Source organism: Fukomys damarensis, unplaced genomic scaffold (assembly GCF_012274545.1).
Source record: "Fukomys damarensis isolate Sample0158 unplaced genomic scaffold, DMR_v1.0_HiC HiC_scaffold_2, whole genome shotgun sequence".
Lineage (NCBI taxonomy): Eukaryota > Metazoa > Chordata > Mammalia > Rodentia > Bathyergidae > Fukomys > Fukomys damarensis.
In genome coordinates, this window is record NW_022900914.1 from 43019714 (window position 1) to 43026008 (window position 6295).

Consider the following 6295-nt stretch of genomic DNA (forward strand, 5'->3'; position numbering starts at 1 on the left):
TTCTTTCCTATGTTGGGCGTTTATTTTTTCCATTTCTTTCTTATGCTGGGCCTTCATGGCTTCTATCATGGTCCTGAGCTCATCTATTTTTTTGTCAGTTTCTGCTCTAGAGTCTCGAATCACGACTTCCATTTTGCTCACTATCTCTATGGTTATCTGGGAAATTATTTCTGTTTTGAATTTTTCTAGAGCCTGATTGATCTGTTTTGTTACTTCCTGTGCTTTGAGTTCAGGGTGTCCTGGTGGTTCACTATCGGCCTTTTCCTCCTCATTTGCCATACTGCTTGCCATTGGTGAACTGGAAGTCTGTCCTCGTGTCTTGCTCAAGTGTTTTCTCATTTTAATTTTTGTTGTCAGACTGTCCTTGGTTTAATCTCTGGATTATCACCCAAACCTTCCTGATATACTTGCACCCTAGCTTCTGTGTCTCTAACGACCCAGAAACATTCTCATCTTCATAACATCAGAGAAAACAGCTCATCAAATCACTGGCAATGCTTTACCCCAACTGATACAATCAGCAACACATTAAGATCAAGCACAACTTGGACACTGACCACCTGTGGTAGTCACTAGTCTATCACCCTTAAATCATTTGAATTAAATTGAAATCAAGAAGCAGTCCAGAACATGTCTGCGGTGAACAAACTTTTCAATATAGTATATTTACCATTTAATGGCTCAGACAGAGCAAGGATGCAAGACCCCTGATCTCATTTAGCTGATTGCTGAACCCCATGACACTGACTGACCTCGGGCTGCAAGGCCCAGATTGAGTTCCCCATCCTTCTGAATGGTTGAACTCTGTAACATTCTATTACAGGTTTCCCACGCCCTTTCTTTAAAGATGTTGAAAGTTGGGAATTCAGAAAATTACCCTTGATGACCACCTCTGTCTTTGCAGAATGGGTCCAAAGACTTGCACAGTCAGGAGGTCTGAGAGTGTGTATTGGGGGGAGCTTATGGGGGTTCAGGGGCACCCACGTGGCTACCTTCCCTGCGCTTGAGCGATGGCTGCTGGGTCGGGCTCAGGTGTGGCTCTCCATTCCGCGGTGGATCAGGGCCCGGCCTACCTTCCCGGCACTTGAGTGATCTCTAATTGATTTTTTGAATCTCTCAGTTGCTCATTCTAGATATCACTTGAGTTGGGTTATTTGATTTTTTTATGATCAAGTGTAAATGTTCCTTGTATTTTGGATCTGAGTCCCTATCAAATATATAATTTTCAATTATTTCCTTCTAGTCTAAAAAGTGCTTATTTCTTACTTTTTTTTTTTACTTTTTTCATTATTTCTTTTGGTGCACACAAATTTTAATCTCAACATATTCTAATTTAACTATTATTTTTTGTTGTTATAACTAAGTTTTAATGTCATGTCTAAGAAACCATAGCCAATTCCAAGACCACAGAGAGTTATACCTATGTTTTCTCCTAAGAGTTATATAGTTTTATGTCTTCATTTAGGTCTTTAATTTGACTTATCTTGTGGTGTATGATGTGAGATAGGACTCCACTTTTATCAATTGACTGTTAATGGATGAATTCTAGATTTTTCAATTATATATCATTTATTTCCATGTGTAACTTTTTTCCAGTATCACATGATCTTAATCACTAGAGTTTTATAGTAAATTTTGAAATAAGGAAGTGTGAGCTCTCCACTTTGTTCCAGTTCAAGGTTGTTCAGGTGATTCTAGTTTCTTGAATTTGCCTGTGAATTGCTAATTTCTACAAAAAAAGGCAGCTGTGATCTGATCAGGATTGCACTGAATCTGTAGATCAATTTGGAGAACGTTGTCCTCTTAATATTGTCTTCCAACCTATGAAAACAGGATTACTTTCCATTTATTGAAGTCTTGTTTGTTTCAAGATGCAGTTTTCAGTATGTGTCTTACATTTTTTGGTTAAATTAACTACTAAGTATATTACTGCCTGATTCTGTTATAAATGAATGGAATTATTTCCTTAATTAAAATTTCAGATTGTTCAATGCTAGTGTATAGATATAGACAGCTGTTTCTGCTTATTGGTCTTGGACCCTATAGCTTTGATGAACTTGTTTATTAGTTCTAATAGTTATTCTGTAGATGGGCTTCTCAATAAACATGATCATGCAATTTGTAAAAAGAGATCATTTTCTTATTTTCTTATTTTGCTTATTTTTCTTGCCCGATTGTCCTGGAATAGATCTCAGGTGGAATGATGAGGAAAAATTGGAGTACACATCTCTGACTTATTCTTGATCTTAAGGGGAAATTTTCATGTTTTATAATTATGATGTTAGCTGTAGGATTTTTGTAGGTGGTATTTATCAAGGTGAGGAAGGTGCCCTTCTCTTCTTAGTTTATTGTAGGTGTGCTTTTTGGATCATAATTGTTGGATTTTGTCAAATGCTTTTCTGAATTGTTGAGATGATCATGATTTCTATTTTTTTTGAAGGGGGGTACTGGGAGTCAAACTTGGAAACTTGCACTTGTGAGGAATGCATCTGCACCACTGAGCTAAATTCCTGGCCTGATCATATGATTTCTGTACCTGAACTTTTTTTTTTTCCAGCACTAACATTACTATATACACTTGCTGTTTAGGTTTCCTCACTTTTTCTTGCAGACATGTTTTTTTAAATTAGTTTTATTGGTGCATTAGTTATATGATATAATGGCATTCAGACAAGATAGGGTGCATTCAGGGTGGTATGGCCATAGACTATAATGGCATTCATCATTAGAAATTTGTACCATTATATAATACATCTTGGTTCTTATTTTTTCCCTATTCCGCTGCCCCTCCCTCCAACCCCTCCACCCCTTTCTGTTTACAAAGACTTTGTTTCCAGTTTTTCCTTTTCTCATATTAATTCCATTCTCTTCTTTCCTTTTGCCAACCCCTCCTGCTTCCCCTTCCCCTTTGAAACTTTTCTTCCTATTTCATTTTATCTATTATACCTTATTTACACTTTCAGTTTCTCACACCAGAGAAACTATTCTGTATTTACACATGTCTGTCCTATTTATTTCTTTTTTTATCTTTAAGTTTATTGGTACATTTTAGGTATACAATACAGTTACGTTCACCACTGGGATCTTGTACCTTTACATGACTAATCTTGGTTCTTATTTTTCCTCATTCCCCAGCCCTTTCTTCACCCACTCCACCCTTCCCTGTTTACAAAGAAATTGTTTCCATGTTTTTCTTTTTCACGTATTTTTTAACTTCCCTTTTTGCCTTTCCCCTACCCCTCCCATTTCCTCTACTCTTTTAGACCTTTTATTACACAATAAAAATTATACATTTTGATCCTTTTACACTTTAGTTTTTCACACCAGAGAAACTATTCAGTATTTATACATGTGTGACTTAATTTCACATAAGAGTATGGCCTCAGTGCGCATCCACTTAGCTATAAATCTCTCTAGTTTCTCATTCTTTATAGCTAAGTAGTATTCCATTAAAAGAAAAACAAACAAAAAACCACATCTTCTTTATTCAGTCTCCAGTTGATGGGCAATTGGGTTGTTTCCAAATTTTAGCTATTACAACTGTGCCACAAAAAACATGGGTGAGCATATATCGCTGTGGTATGATCTTTTAATTCTTTTGGGAAGATACCCAGCGGAGGGATAGCTGGGTTAAATGGGGCTTCTAACTCTAGTTGTTTGAGGTGTCGCCACATTGATTTCCACAGTGGTTGCACCAGTGTGCACTCCCAACAACAATGAAGAAGGGTTCCTTTCTCCCCACAACCCCACCAGCATTTGTTATTGGTTGATTTTTTGATAGCAGCCATTCTTTCTGTGGTGTGATGGAATCTCAGTGTTGTTTTTATCTGCATCTCTTGAATGACCAGTGATGTTGAACATTTTTTTATATGATTATTTACTGCTTTTACTTCTTTGTCTGGGAAATGTCTGTTCATTTCAGATGCCAATTTTTGAATTGGGTCGTTATGTTTGGCGACTCTGATTTTTTTGAGTTCTTCATATATTCTAGATAATAGACCTTTGTCCGAGGAACAGCTGGTTAAAATTGTTTTTGCACATTGTGGGTTGTCTCTTAGCTCTACTTGTGACTTCTTTGGCAGTGCAGAAGCTTTTTAAAAAGGTGAAATCCCAGTTGTTGATTCTTTGCGCTAGTTCCCATGCTACTGAAGATATGTTCATAAAGTCTTTTCCTATGCTGATATCTTCAATTCTACCTAACTTATCTTCCAGCAAGTTTAGTGCTTCTGTTTTAATATTTATATGTTTAATCCACTTGGATTTTAGTTTAGTATATAGTGAAAGATAGGCTTGTAGTTTTAACCTTTGACAAGTTGAAATCCAGTTTTCCAACACCCTTTATTAAAGAGGCTATCTTTCCTCCAGCGACAATGGTTGGCTCCTTTGTCAAAGATGAGGTACCCGAGTATGTGAGGAGTTGTTTGTGTATCTTTTAATCTGTCCCACTGATCTTTGGGTTTGTTTCTTTGCCATTACCATGCTGTTTTGTCACAGTGGCTTTGTAATATAGTTTCAAGTTGGGGATTGTGATAACCCCTGCTTTTTTTTTATTTAATCACTGTGGTATGATTCTTTTAATTCTTTTTGGGAGATACCCAGTAGGGGAATAGTTGGGTGAAATGGGACCTCTAATCTTAGTTCTCTGAGGTATCTCCACACTGATTTCCACAGTGGTTGCACCAGTTTACACTCCAACCAGCAGTGGAGAAGGGTTCTTTTCTCCCCACTCCCCTGCAGTATTTGTTATTATATATCCGAACTTACTTATTAATAAGATAGATTACATTGATTGAATTTTATGTTGAACTGACTTGTATTTTTGGACTGAATTCCACTTGATTTTTCTATTTATCCTTTTAACACATTCTGAGTTTTATCTTCTCACATTGTGTTGAGAATTTTGTGTTTATAATCATACAGTCTGTTAGTCTATAGTTTTCTTGTAATATTGTGCCTGGTTTTGGTATCAGGCAAAAGAATGAATTAAGAATTGCTCCTTCCCCTTCTATTAGAAAATTTTGTGAAGGATTGGTTCAGTTCTTTCTTAGGGAGATCAACTTTATAGAAGTGGTGGAAAGTCTGGACTGTGTGGTTAAGTATACACACACACACACACACACACACACACACATATATATATACATATATATGTATATGTAGCTATGTAAGTACTTATTACCTATATTAAACTTTAGGTACTTGTTTATCTAACTTTCTACAGTATTATAAAGTCATTAATTTATTTAAACATATTTAGCAAGTATTTACCACATGTGAATCATTTTTGAAAGAGCTACATAGACTGTGCCCTGGAATATTTAGTCTAGTCATGATGAAGGACAGAAAGAAATAAATAGCTATTGTTAGCAGGAATGATATCTATGTGTCTCATCCACACCACGTTGTTAATATCTAGTACAATATCTTAAATATATTCAGTACACAATAGAGGTGGAGTGATTTATTTTGGCATGGCTATCAAGATCATTATTATGAACATACATGGAGTAATGTGAGAATTTTATAAAAAACAACAATTCTATAGTTTTCTTGTTATATAAAGGAAAAGGAATATATGCAAATTTGAAAACCTAGCTATTCAAGTCTGATATATAAGGCAAAAAACCCTCAAATAATCTATCTTATCCGTGAAACTGATCATTGTAAAAATTATGACTATTGCACTAGTGTTACTCAAACTGTCATATGCATAAAAATAACCTGGGGATTGTTTTTTTTGGTAGTGGGGATTGAATCCAGCACCTTCATGCTGAGCTACATCACAGGCCTTTTTAATTTTTATTTTTTGAGACTGTGTCCTGCTAAATTGCCTGGATGAGGTCCAAACCTGTGATTCTCCTGTCTCAACCTCTCAGTGTATGGGGAATCTTAAAATATAGTTTTGATCCCAAAGTTCTGACAAATCACAAAATCCTGGATTTCTAATAAACTTCCAGATGATCTTGCTATGCTCCCTTCACAAACCTTATTTTGAGTGAGGAGATTTGATACCTCCTGTTCCTTCTCTGAAAGGAAGAACCAAGAGAGAGCTAAGGACTGAGGTAGTATAAAATAGCCTAGAAGTAACTGAGTTTCTGCAGTGGTGGGCATTGATGAGAAGGCACAGGAAAATCATCTGGGTCTGCATGTAATCCATAATACCATATGAGGAAAACAGCAGTGAGGGAATAAGGGAATGCTTGTCCTCTTGAATGATGTCATTTATGCTGAAATTTAATTATAAGTGAACATCCATCTTTCCTGTCAAACAATGTAGTGTACACTGGCCAAGTCA